The sequence below is a fragment of the Chrysochloris asiatica genome, unplaced genomic scaffold (genome assembly GCF_000296735.1).
Source record: "Chrysochloris asiatica unplaced genomic scaffold, ChrAsi1.0 scaffold00155, whole genome shotgun sequence".
NCBI classification, from domain to species: Eukaryota; Metazoa; Chordata; class Mammalia; order Afrosoricida; family Chrysochloridae; genus Chrysochloris; species Chrysochloris asiatica.
In genome coordinates, this window is record NW_006408673.1 from 3729304 (window position 1) to 3743462 (window position 14159).

The 14159-nt window shown below is 34.4% G+C and overlaps 1 pseudogene; it reads right to left on the bottom strand.

The window, feature by feature from the left end:
- Positions 1–5019: 5019 nt before the first annotated feature.
- On the bottom strand, positions 5020–5394 carry LOC102831026 (annotated as a pseudogene).
- Positions 5395–14159: the final 8765 nt, after the last annotated feature.

Here is a 14159-nt window from a genome sequence, read left to right on the forward strand (position 1 = left end):
ACTTTTTCTATTAAAGAAAAAAAAAAAAGTGTTTGATCTATTCAGTAAAATTTCCCAATACTTTCTTTATCTTTTCCAGTTTCATTTGCTAGGTACATTTTCATTTTCTGTGATACCGAAATCAGTGATACTAGCAGAAATAAAACTTTATTTTATATTGCCAGTTTCACACTCATGAATTTGCCAGAAGATTGTTAAGGTAACATAACTACTCTGAAGGCAAAAATATCAACTCTTGGGTGTTCATAAATCATTCATCTGTGTGTCCTGGAGTGGCACTTTAGGAAAAACACTGGACTGCTAACTGCAAGGTCAATGGTTCAAACCCTCCAGCCACCTCTCAGAAACCCTTCACAAGGTCTCATTGAATTAGAACTGACTTAAAGCCAGAATGAACAAAAATTAGAACTCTTATTTCTGAAAGAAAGGATATTAGCCAGGAAGGTTATTATTTCTGCTTTAAGGATAACTGTATCTTCAAGGATAACGATAGCTTCTAGTCCTACATGCTGCATCATGGTTAAAGACATTGATAGAGTGGGTGCTAGAAGAGTTGTTGTCAGAATGGAAAGAGTACAGTAAACGGAAGTGACCTTGAGGGTAACTTGGAAGAGTATTCTGACTATATATATAACCATGATGACATGACACCAGTATAAGAAGCAGATGTTTGGGATCCAGTTGGAATTCTGACCTTACACTTAATCCCAGTAGAGTTCTAGGCATGGCACAGTAAAAAGTAATCATTTTTTGTTTTTATGATTGTTTTTGAAAATTAGGGGAATTCATTTCTATAGACACTGTTGTCAGACAGTGTCTGACTTTATAGGTTTCAGGGTTTTCTCAGAGATCTGAGTTTAGGAGACATACACTTTTTTTTTCTCATGACCTTATTGACTAATAAATTACTGAGAATTGTTTTAATTGTTTGCCTTGAGAGTCAAGTTGAGTAACAAGTGAACAATGCTGGCCAACATGTGAACTGTATGGACTCTTGGATTTCATGTATAGAATCTGTACCCATTTTAGTCATTACTCATACTGTATTGTATGCTTGACTTTTCCTTATATTCAGTACGCAGAAATAGACTGTAACAAAATAAACAAAACTGGGCTATATTTTGGATATGTTTAAATAGTGAGGACTGGTAATGTTATATTTACCACCATTGTAATAGTAAAGTAGATAGATGTATAGAGAGGTAGAAAAAAGACACACAGATGCTTTTGTTGTTGTTAGGTGCCATCAGTTCAGTTCCTTCTTATAGTGACCCTATGTACAACAGAATGAAAAACTGTCCAGTATTGCACCACCCTTACAATTGTTTTGTTTGAGCCCATTGTTGCACCCACTGCATCAAGCCATCTCATTGGGGGTCTTCCTCTTTTTCACTAACCCCCCACTTTACCAAATATGATGTCCTCCTCCAGGGACTAGTCCCTCTTGACAACATATATATATAGAATAAGAAACAAAGTCTTACCATCCTTGCTTCTGAAAAACATTCTGGTTGTATGTCTTTCAAGACAGATTAATTTGTTCTTCTGGCTGTCTATAGTACTTGAAAAATTCTTTGTCAAATCATAATTCAAATGCATCAATTCTTCTACAATCTTCTTTATTCACAGTAGAAATTTCACATGTATATGATACAATGGAAAGTACCATGACTTTATTCAGGTGCACCTAAGTTCTTAAAGTGACAGTTTTACTCTTTCAAATTTAAGAGACTTTTTGCAGCAGATTTACCTAATGCATATGTTGTTTGATTCTTGACTGATGCTTGCCTGAAAAATGATTGTGAATCCCAGCAGAATGAAGTCTGACAACATCAATCTTTTCTCCACTTATTATGATTTTATCTAATGGTCCAGTTATGAGTATTTTTGTTTTCTTTATGTGAAGACGCAATCCACAATGACTGCTGTAGTCACTGATCTTCATCAGTATTTCAAGTACTTTTTACACCCGTCAAGCAAGGTTGTGCCATCTGCATATCTCAGATTTTTTATGAATATCCAGCTAATTCTTATGTCATACTCTCCTTCTTATAATCCAGCTTCATGGAATATTTGCTCAGCATACAGACTGAATAACTATGGTGACACAACTATCCTGATTTTAAACCATTCATTGTCTCCTTGTTCTAGATGAATGACTACCTCTTATTCTACGTAGAGGTTCATCATGAGCATAATTAAGTATTCTAGAGTACCTATTCTTGGAAATTTTATCCTTCGTTTATGATCCATACAGTCAAATACCTCTGCATAGTTAATAAAGTACAAGTTAACTTATTTCTGATGTTCTCTATTTTCAGCCAACATCCATCTGACATCAGAAATAGTATCTTTAGTTCCGTATTCTCTTCTAAATCAGGCTTGCATTTCTGGCAGGTCCTTGTGGATGAATTAAGTTTTGAGTATATAATCTTCAGCAAAATTTGACTTGCATATGATATTAATGATATCTTTTGATGATTTCCACACTCAGTTTGATCACTTTTCTTTGGAATGGACATAAACACAAATCTCTCTCTCTGTCTCTCTCTCTCTATTTTTTTTTTTTTTTTTTTTTGCCACTGCTTAAATGCTATTATTTCTTTCAGATCAGACTGACAAAAGCAGAATAGCAACTCAATAGCTTGGGATTCTGGGCAATAATATTTGACAGTTCTCAGAAACAGAAATATAAATGACCAACAAGGATATAAAATTTCCATTACAAATAAAATAAATGCAAATTAAAATACTGGGATATGTTTTTCTATTAAACAGATAAAATATTTTTATGTTAATAAATACCCAGTGTTTTTGTAAATGTTTCCTTGAATATCAGAATTCAAGGAAAGGAGTGCTCTTTCACACTTCTGGAGACAGTAAACCAGCACAGTTTTTTTGGAGGAATTGGTCAATATAGCAAAGTTTAAAAAAACTTGCATCCTCCGAAAACTTCAACTTCTAATAATGAAGGCTAAGAAAATAAGACTGTATACATATATTTAACTACAAGGTTGTGTATCAATGTTTATAAGCGTATAAGAGTAAGAAAATAGAGACAAACTAATAGAGGACGGGATAAATTAATTATAGTGCAGCAATACAAAGACATATTAAAAACAATGATGTACGTAGGTAGATATCTACTGACATGAGATTATGTTCACCCTATTTTGTAAAAGGAAACTAAAGCAAGTTATTAAAAAAAAGTGCAATATGATCTAGTATTTGTTTAAAAATGAACTGTGTTGTTGCTCCTTTTCATGGCAACCTTATGTATAACAGGAAAATACACTGCCTGTTCTACCCCATCCTCACAAATGTTGGTATCGCTAAGTCCACACTTGTATACATATAGAAAAAATTGAGGGTGCACACTCATTACCACCAGTAATGTCTGATTTTAAAAGATTTTCAACCCATTTTTTAATTTACTGCAATGAACATATACTACAGTGATTCAAAAAAAGAAAAGAGAAAGAAAAGTTAAAGCCTAATCTAAAAAAGAAAATGCCTAGGTTTGGCTTGTGATGTGAGGGGCTTTCTGCCCCTAGAGGTATCTATTTGGTTTTGTTCCTTCTGACCTGAGTGGATAATTCTCATAGTTATTTTTCTGCAAATGCCATAATTGCGTTTGACAGTTTATTTGGAAAGCAGTTTTCTCATTTTTGCTAGAGGTCGTTCAGGCTCCCTGACAAGGAGTTGGATAGATGCAGATTCCCTGGGTTAAATGCTTGACTACTAGTCAAAAAGTTAGCAGTTCAAACCCAGCCAGAGTCACCTTGGAAGACAGACCTGGCTATCAGCTTCTGAAAGGTCACAACCTTGAAAACTCTATGGAGCAGTTCTAATCCGCATACATGGGGTCACCATGAGATGGAACTGACTCAATAGCAACTAACAACAAGGCTGGTGCAGGATTATGTCCAAGGCCCTCACTTTACTGGAGCCCTTAGAATGAATTTGAGAGTGGTGGAAGGAGAAAGCAACCAGAAAACAGATGCAAAGGAATGGACTGAGATGGTAATATCTTTATTCAGTCCCTATTCCAATTCAAAGCCTCTTAGGAGAGATGATGGGAGGATCCCTGAAACTTAGTGATATAGATTCCTTATAAGATGGTGAACTGTTTCCAAAACAACTGGAAATCATGTTGATTAACAAGTTATGATAACATCAAACTGTTAGAGCAATCTCACAGCCATAGGGATAGAGACATTTGAATGTAAAGTTTGTATTCTGGAATGGTGTTGTGATTCCAACTGAACCGAAACTCTTTGAGGAACACAGCCTATGGTAGGCTTGGTAAATGATAACCCTATCTGTTCACGAAGTCTTTCCTAAGAACAAAGGAAGAAAGTTACTTGTTCAGAAATGACAGATGTATAAGCTCATGTGTAATTTGGAGTGGCTGCCAAATATGGTTGAAGATCTGATGTTCAGCTTATAGGCTATAGCAGTGAAAATTTAATAGAAAACCGTCAGCAGGACTTGAAGGGAAGAAGGACCAATTTCATCCAAACAATAAAATGTCTCTTAATCAACCTAGAGAATATTCAAACATAGTACTAGAAGTGTTGCACCCAAAGTGTTGTGTTTCTAATTGGTGGTTTAAATACTGTAGATACAAGTTGAGTCATACAACAAAGTTACTGTCAAACACTCATGTGGTTTGAATGAGAGAGAAAAACATAGTGTTTCAAATATCAGCACATGAGCATCATTTGTCATGTGTCATCTAGAGCAAGTAACAAGGGAGCCCTTGGGTAAAATGGAGCTGGAGCAAAGCAGTAAGGATGAGAAGTGATTTTTGTCCCAAAACCAGGGGCAGGGAGATTAGGAAATGTGATGTAAAGCAACTCAGTAAGAGGCATGCACTTGAGGATGAATCCTTTGCATCTTGTAGTGGGCCTGCTGGTACTCAGATTCTAGTACAGAATTGGCCGCAAAACAATTTATATCAGGTTAAATGCCAGTTTCTATGGGGAGTAGTTTTTATAGTTGGGGATGGAGCCTCAGTTACTCATGGGAAACCCATTCCAAGGCCACAAAGAAATTGTTCTTGTCACCTAAGCAGACAAAATTGGTTCAATTACACAGTCTGCACAGACCAGAAACTTGATGTTGCCCACACACTTAGTGAAGCCCATATACTCAGTTCTCAAAGATGAACATGCCATCCACCAGCCAGTGTTCCTGGAGGAGATGACCATCAGGACTGCTGCAATCGGCCAGCGCTGGCTTCTTCCACACGGAGGAGAGGAAGAGCTGTCAGTGAGAAAAGAAAGTGGTCCCTGGCTGCAGAACCTGGGAGCCACAATGTTGGCACAGCACCAATTTCCTGCTTCAGCTTTCAGCTGACACTAATTTGTTCAGCTGGTCCAATGGTTCCATTGCTGCTACCAACACAAATCTCTTCCAATTGCTTGGCTGGGTAGTTGTTTTCCAGATTTCTTGGGACAATAAGTGAGCACCTCTAATATTATATCAGTTTGTTCAAACATTTCAATTTGTATTCCATCAATTTCTGGAACCTTGTCTTCAGTGTAACTTGGACTTCTTCTTTCAATACCATTGGCTCTTGTTCATATGGTGCCTCTTGAAACAGTTAAACATTGACCATGTTTTTGATATACTAACTCTATGTATCCCTTCCACATTCTTTTGATATTTTTTGCAAAATTCAATATTTTGCCCATAGAATGCTTCAATTTTACTTCAGTTCAATTTTACTTCAGTTCTTTAAGTCTGAGAAATGTTAAGTGCCTTCTTCCCTTTGATTTTTCTAATCCACTATAAAACTTTTTTGTCTTCTTCAGTTGTCCTTTGCAATGTCTGTTCAGCTCAGGTTGCTTTAGCTTCTCTATTCCCAAGAGTAAGTTTGAGAGTCTCTTCTGAAATCCATGTTGGTCTTTCTTTCCTGTCTTTTTAATGACATTTACTTTCTTTATGCTTGATGTTCATGATGCCATCCACAGTTCTTCTGCTGTTGGCTTGTTAATGTCTGATACATCAAACCTGTGCTTAAGATGGTATCTAAATTCTGGTGTGATATACTTAAGGTCCTGGTATGGCACAGTGAGTTAATGCACTGGACTGTAAAGTTGGTTTGAACCACAAGGTTGGCGGTTCAAGCTTGCCAGCTACTTCTTGGAAACCCTATACACGGTCATTATGGGTTAGAACCAATTCAATGGCACTTAATAACAACAACAAATACTCAAGATCGTATTTTGGCTTTCATGGGCTTGTTTTAATTTTCTTTGGCTTCACTCTGAACTTACATACAAGCAATTAATTGTCTCTTCCACAGTCAGTCCTTGGCCTTATTTTGGCTGATGATATTGAGCTTCTCCATTGTCTCTTCCCACAAATGTAGTCAATTTGATTCCTGTTATTCCATTTGGTGACTCTCAAGTATATAGTGGCTGTTTATATTGTTGAAGAAAGATATTTGCAATGAATAATTCATTGATCTCCAGTATAATTTCTATCACCAAGAGGATCCTTTCTCTTTATTTCCAATTCCATATTTTAATTGCCAATAATTATCCATGCATCTTGCCTGCATGTTTAATCAATTTCAGACTGAAGAAGCTGATGCTGTTTTTGTTGTCAAGTGCCATTGAGTCTGTTCGAAGAAGTTGATAGAATTTTCACCAGTTTTATCATTGCTGACCTCAGTGGTTGTTGTACAAATTTGAAAAATAGTGGTATTGACTGGTCTTCCTTGTCCGTGTATGGATATTATCCTTTATAGACAGCATTGTACTTTCACATGGATCTTGAAATGCTCTTCTTGACAATGAATGCAATGCCATTTCCTTTAATTTGTCATTCCCAGCATAGTAAACCATATGATTGTCTTAACAAAAAGGTCAATATTTGTCCATTTCAATTCACTAATACCTAGGATATTCATCTTTATATGTGCCATTTCATTTTACACAGTTTCCAATCTTCCCAGATTCATACTTCATACATTTGACATTCTAATTACTAATGGATGTTTCAAGTTCTTTCTTCTCATTTTGCGTAATAATAGGTAATATTGTTATCTCTATTTTGCAAAATAAAATTTATGTTCAAGGCTTAGAAATTTTTAAGGGTCATAAAGCAAGTGAAAGGCAGAGACAACATCTGAAACTTAAACATTTTGGCATCTAAATCCATACAACTTCTGAGGCACCCTACTCTTTTAATTAACTTTATACTGTTAATTGTCATTGGTTAGGTCAAAAACTGTAAGGTTGGAATAAAATGACTTATTCTATGCTTCACTGCCATGTAATTGCTATCTTCTCATTTCTGAGCACTTGTATAAGTAAATTAGCTTCTTTTTATTTAGATAATTTAATCAGATAAGGTGTCAATAGGGTAAAGCTAAAATGTTGCTTTAGTACTCTCTGTGTTAGTATTGACATTATAATCAGAAATATTAATAAGTGCTCTGAGATCATTCTTCATAGTCTTAACTTAAAGGACTATATCTTGTATAATCACTTCTTATTTTTCTTGTCTTTGGAAATAATTCTAGTCATAATAACAGTAGTTTTCAATATTAAATTTGTCTAAACTACTATTTACAAAAATGATTTCAAGTAGCTTATAGAGAAGACAAAAAAACAAACAAACAATATAGTAATAAGAATGGAAAAAGAATGATCAAAATCACATATAAGGAAAAGAAAAGAATGTAGGTAGCCTAAATGGTAGGATTAATTCAACTGTACAATTAAACTCTGTTTGCTTCTGAATTTTGACTCATCAGAGTGAAAAAAAGTCATTGCAAGTTATAATGTTTTCCACTCTCGATAAATTTAAACGATTACCATATTTTTATTTCCTCTTAGAGCAAATAAGTACAAAATTAAACTTCACAGTCATAAAAACACATTTTTTTCTTTCCTGAAAAATATCTCCAATTAGGACCAGATACCTCAGTTGAGCACTGCAAGTAACATGAAATGCATTTAGGGAGAGAAAATTTAGCCTATTTCCTACAACTTTTGCTTAGCTATAATTTTATTTGACCCTGAGTTTTTACCAATTCAGATTCTAGCTGGTGTTTTTGTAACCCTTGAAATATTCAGTGACTCATAGTTCCACGAAATAAAAATTCCAACACTTTCAAAAAGTGATTTCCAAACTAGCTTGGTATATAGTACTTTTACCAACAAAATAACAAAATTCATTACAATCTTTTTTTTTAATATCAATTTATAACTCTCATAAGAAAATGTATTTTAACTTGCTTCTGATTTGTATTCTGGATCTTTTCTACTGATAAAATACTGCTATTATATGTTCAGAAGAAACTGACAGGAAATAGGAGTCCCTGAAAAAAACAAAAACAAAAACAAGAAAAAAGACTATCCATAGGATTTAAAAAAACCAATTAGTTGAGATAATTCAAGTCAGTCTTTTTGATGCTCAACAGCTTTGATAAACTTTGTTCATATTATAAAATATATTTTTTACATTTTTGTCTAATTTAATCTAATGTTCACTATTTTAAATAATTACATTACATTTATTCTCTATACTGTAAATAGAATAGCAATATCTGTATTAGAAAGTGCCCTTTAACCTCTGTAACTAAAAGAATTTTCCATGTCATTATCAAGAATAATATTGTAGGTCTGTACTAGGAAAAAATGCTAGCAAATTGGATATCTTTGCTGGATATTTGCAGATTACTTGAATTTTAGCATTTTTTTTTATCATAAATGAGAAAAAAATGTTTACAGAATAAACAAAAGATTCTAAGAAATCATAAAAAATATTTCTGGTGGTGGGGTTTAATAGTGGATTAGGGAGAGGTACCATGCATCCATTCGCCAGTAATAACACAGAATACCAGACAAAGCAGTTTCAGGAGACGGTCCTGTAACACTGAACTACATATGAAAGAATATTTAGAAGGACTGAAGACCTACTGCTAGTGGGATTTATAGCAGAAACAAGAAAATTTCTGTTTTCTGATCCGCAGGTGCTGGTGGATCCTAGAGCAGCCATATTAAGTAGGACACTGTGAGTGCAGGATCAGAGAAGCACTCCCATCACAGGGGTTTGGCTGGTTATCAGAGCTAAAGGTATGAACATCTATTTTCTGTTCATTTGCCTCTCTCTGTCTATACATTTTCTTTCTGGTGACTATGGGGAGTACCTAAGCAAGTAGACATACCCCTCCCCTAGGGGGTTCTACTATCCACACACATACATCTCCTTATCAAAGACCACCGGCAGCAGAATCAAAGAATAGGAAGGAATCAACAGGAACAGATTAAAATGGGAGGGTCTTCCAAAATGGCTCTGAACCAGTCTTAGACTATTTCTCACTAGGAGAAATACCTGAATGGGCTGTGGAGTATTGAGAGAGACAGACAAAAAAGGAAAGAGACCGAAAATTAAATCTTGAATTACATAGTAAGAAGCAATGGTAACTCCTGAAATTTCTCAGGTGGCCTTGAAGGCAAAAAGCTGAAAAGGGATGTTAACATCATCTTACTCATATTTTATAATGTTGTTTTTGGGGTTTTCTTTTGGTGGTGATTATAGACTTTAGTTTCCACACTGTTTTTTGTTTTTATCTTATTTTATTTTCAATTGTGTATTTTGGTCTTTGTTTTACATTGGGGGGGCTCTTTCTCTCCCATTGTTTTCCAAGAAGAGACAGAAATTATAGTCATATAACCAAGCTGTAAGCACACCATATAAAATCCCACCATCTGTGCATTTATACACCAGATAGATAGCTGACAGTTGCTAAAATTACACTGAGTTGAGTAATAAGAAAACTGAAAAAGGAAGCACATCTGATAAAAATCTACCTGGAGGCAATCAGAAAGCTTAATAATACACCAGCAGACATTCATCCAATTAATGATTATGAAAAAGCAACAGCATCTCAGCACGTGTCCAGAAATAAGAGAAAGTAGCTGAAACAAAAGAGCTGGAGATAGAGCTATATTTCTTGTTGGAAGGAGGGCAGGTTTTGGAAATGCCTGAGAAGGAATTCAGGAAAATGATATCCAGGTGCATCCAAATATTCCACAGAGGGATTGAGAAAAAAGGAAGAAGTCAGAAAAGTATTACAGGAACAATCAAACAAAATAGAAACAGCATTGCAAACAATCAAAGCCTGCAAAAAGAGGTCCAAATGATTAATAATAAAAAAATATCAGAAATGGATAATATGCTAAAAGAACAAAGGAGCCAGAACTAGAGAGCAGGAAGGCAAATCTCTCAATTCTGCTAAGATAAAAGATTAAGCAGGTAAAAGAATGAAAAAAATCTGAATCAAGTCTAAGAGTCATGTGAGACAACATGAAAAGGAATAACCTGAGAGTTTTTGGAGTTGCAGAACAAGAAGGATCATAGAAGACCACAGAGGAGATAGTTTTAGAGCTGCTGGAAAAAATTTTCCCTGACATTCTGAGAATTCAACAAGCTGAATGAAACCCAGGAAGGATAGATGCCAAAAGACAATCACCAAGACATATAATAATCAACTTCTCCAAAAATAAAAAACAAAGACAGAATTCTGAAAGCAGCTAGGGAAAAGAGAAGTGTTATTTACAAAGGCAAACAAATCAGATTAAGCTCTGATCTCTCAGCAGAAACAATGCAGACAAGAAAGCAATAAGAAGACATATATAAAATCCTCAAAGGGGGAAAAAAAAAAAAAATGCCAACCAAGAATCATCTACCCAGAAAAGCTGTCAATTAAATATGACAGTATAATCAAAATATTCCAGGATAAACAGAAACTAAGGGACTTTGTCAAAGACAACCCAGTGCTTCAAAACATCTTAAAGGGAGTTCTTTGGACTAAGAACCAAAAAGAAAAGACAACAACCAAAGATTGATGTACCTGGCAGCACCACCTGGAACTTGATAGACAGATGGAAGAGTCCAGTAGGAAACAAAAGTACAAGAACAAATTAAGAGGATCTGGGAGGTCAGTCTATTATAAAAGTAATTATAATGTGAATGAAGGAATAAATATAGGAACAGAGATTCTTGCGATGAGTCGGTCAGGTAAATTTCAGGATAACATAGACTGTTTTAAGTTGGGGGGAAAGTTAACAAAATATAGATTAACCATTATGAAAATTAATATTTCACAACATATCAAGAAAATGAAAATCTAAGAAGAACATGGATACATTAAAACTATGAAGAAATTGATGAGAAAGAGCACAAAAAACATGAACTCAGCATAGGAAGGTATGCTGGACAAAGAAACCAGCAGCACCACAAAAAAATACAAATAATGACAGCAATTAATTCATATTTATCGATAATTACACTGAATGTCAACAGATTAAATGTACCGGTTAAAAGACGGGGAATGTCAGAATGGATTACAAAACAGGATCCATCAATATGCTGTCTGCAAGAGACACACTTTAGTCACAAAGAAAAAAACAGATTAAATGTTAAAGGATGGAAAAAACATACAAAGCTAATTGCAGTAAAAAAATGAGCTGGAGTGCTAATACTAATGTATGATAAAATAAACTTTGAGACAAAACCAGAAGAAGAGATAAAGAAGGACATTATCTCATGATTAAAGAGTCAATTGTACAAAACAACATAACCACAACAAATATCTATGCTTCCAGTGAAAGAACCCCAAATATATAAAACAAACCCTAATTGAATTGAAAAAAGAAATAGACAAATCAACAGTAATAGTGGGAGATTTAATACACCACTTTTGAAAAAGGATAGAACTAACAAAAAGAAAGTCGAGAAAGGCACAGTGGAAATAAACAAGACAATCAACCAAATTGACCTCCTAGATGTGTACAGAGCAGTCAACCCAACAACTGCACAATGCACATTATTTTCCAGTGCACATGGGACATTCTCTATAATAAATCATATGGTAGGCCACAAAACAAGCCTCCATAAATTTGCAAACGTCAAAATACTACAAAGCATCTTCACAGATCACAATGCTATAAAATGAAAAATGAACAACAGGAAGACCAAAGCAATAAAGTCAAATACATGGAAACTTAATAACATCATACTTAAAAGCTACTGGACAGTAGAACAAATAAAAGGTGAAATAACAAAATTCTCAGAAACAAATGAGAATTAAAACACAGCATACTAAATCTTTGTGGTACAGCAAAAGTAGTACTGAAAGGACAGTTTATAGCAATAAATGCAGACATCGAAATAGAAGAAAGAACCCAAATCCACAAATTAATACAGCATCTCCAACAATAAGAAACAGGCAGTCGCCAGAAGAAAAGAATTCATAGATTGGAACAGAAATAAATGAGAATGAAAACAGAAAAACTATAAAAAGAATCAACCAGACAAGAAGCTGGTTGTTCAAATGGATTAATAAAATTGACAAACCACTGGCAAACCTAACAAAAGAAAAGAAGAAGACACAAATAACATGCATAAGTAACCACATGGCTGATATCACAACAGAACCAATGGAAATCAAAAGGATAATAACAGAATACTATGAAGAGTTTTACTCAAACAAATATGAAAATCTAGAGGAGATGGATACAGAACAGACCTGTAATAAAAGAAGAAATTGATCAGGTCATCAAAGAACTCCTAATAAAAAATATTCAGGTCCAGATGGCTTTACTGGTGAGTCTTACCAAACAGAGTTCTTGCTAATTTTCCTCAAACTATTCCAGAATATAGTAAAGGATGGAAAACACCATCCTTTGGAGAGTTATGAAGCAAGCATAACTCTCATACCAAAACCAGGGAAGGACATCTCTAAGAAAGAAAATTATAGACCAATATCCCTCATGAAAATTGATGTAAAAATTCTCAGCAAAAAAATCCAACAGCACATGGAAAAATAATACATCAAGTGGGATTCATATCAGAGATGCAAGGATGTTTCAATATTAGAAAAACAAAAATAATCACATCGAAAAAAATAATACATCATAACCAAGTGGGATTCATATCAGAGATGCAAAGATGGCTCAGTATTAGAAAAACAATCAATGTAATCCACCAAATAAATTTTAAAAAGGAAAAGGTCCACGTATTCATATTGATTGATGCAGAAAAAGTATTGGTAAAATTCCAACATCCATTCCTGATAAAAAAAATCAACAAAGTAGGAATTGAAGGCAAATTCCTCAACATAATTAAGAGCATATATACAAAACCAACAGTTAACATCACTATTAATGGAGAGAAACTGAAAGCTTTCCTTTTGCTAACAGGAACCAGACAAAGATGCCCTTTATCACCACTCCTATTCAATATTGTTTTGGAAGTCTTAGCCAGCACTATAAGGCAAGATAGAGTATTAAAGTTATCTAAATTGGCAAAAAAGAAGTAAAACGTTCTATTTGCAGATGATATGATCCTATACATAGAAAACCCTAAAGACTTAGCAAAAAAAAAAAAAAAAAACTACTGGAACTCATTGGAAGATTCAGCAAAGTGGCAGGGTACAAGATCATAATATAAAAATCAGTTAGACTCATCTATACTAACTATGACAGCTCTGAAAAGGAAATTAGGAAAGCAATACCATTTACAATAGCTGCCCAAGAGATTGAATATTTAGGAATAAATCTAACCTGAGAAACAAAAGACCTATACAAGTAAAACTGTAAAATACTGCTACAAGAAACCAAAAGAGATTTCAGAAATGAAAAATTGTACCATGTTCCTAGTTAGGAAGACTTAATATTATGAAAATGTCTATATTATCCAAAGCAATCTACACATATAACATAATCCCAATCTATGTTCCAACAATATTCTTTAGAGAAATGGACAAAACAATTACAAACTTTATATGGAAAGCAAAGAGTCCCTGGATAAGTAAAACACTGCTTAGGAAGAACAAAGTTGGAAGCCTCTCACTCCCTGATTTCAAAATTTACCACTTGGCTACAGTGGTCAAAACAGCCTGGTACTTGTACAATGAAAGATACATGGATTAATAGAAAAGAATTGATAATCTAGAAATTAACCCATCCACATACAGCCAACTGATCTTTGACAAAGGACCTAAGTATATTGAATGGGTAGGAGATAGTCTTTTCAACAGATGGTGCTGGCAAAAATGGAAATTGATATACAAAAGATTGAAAGAAGACCTCTCTCTCATACCATATAAAAGATAAACTCAAATGGATTAAATA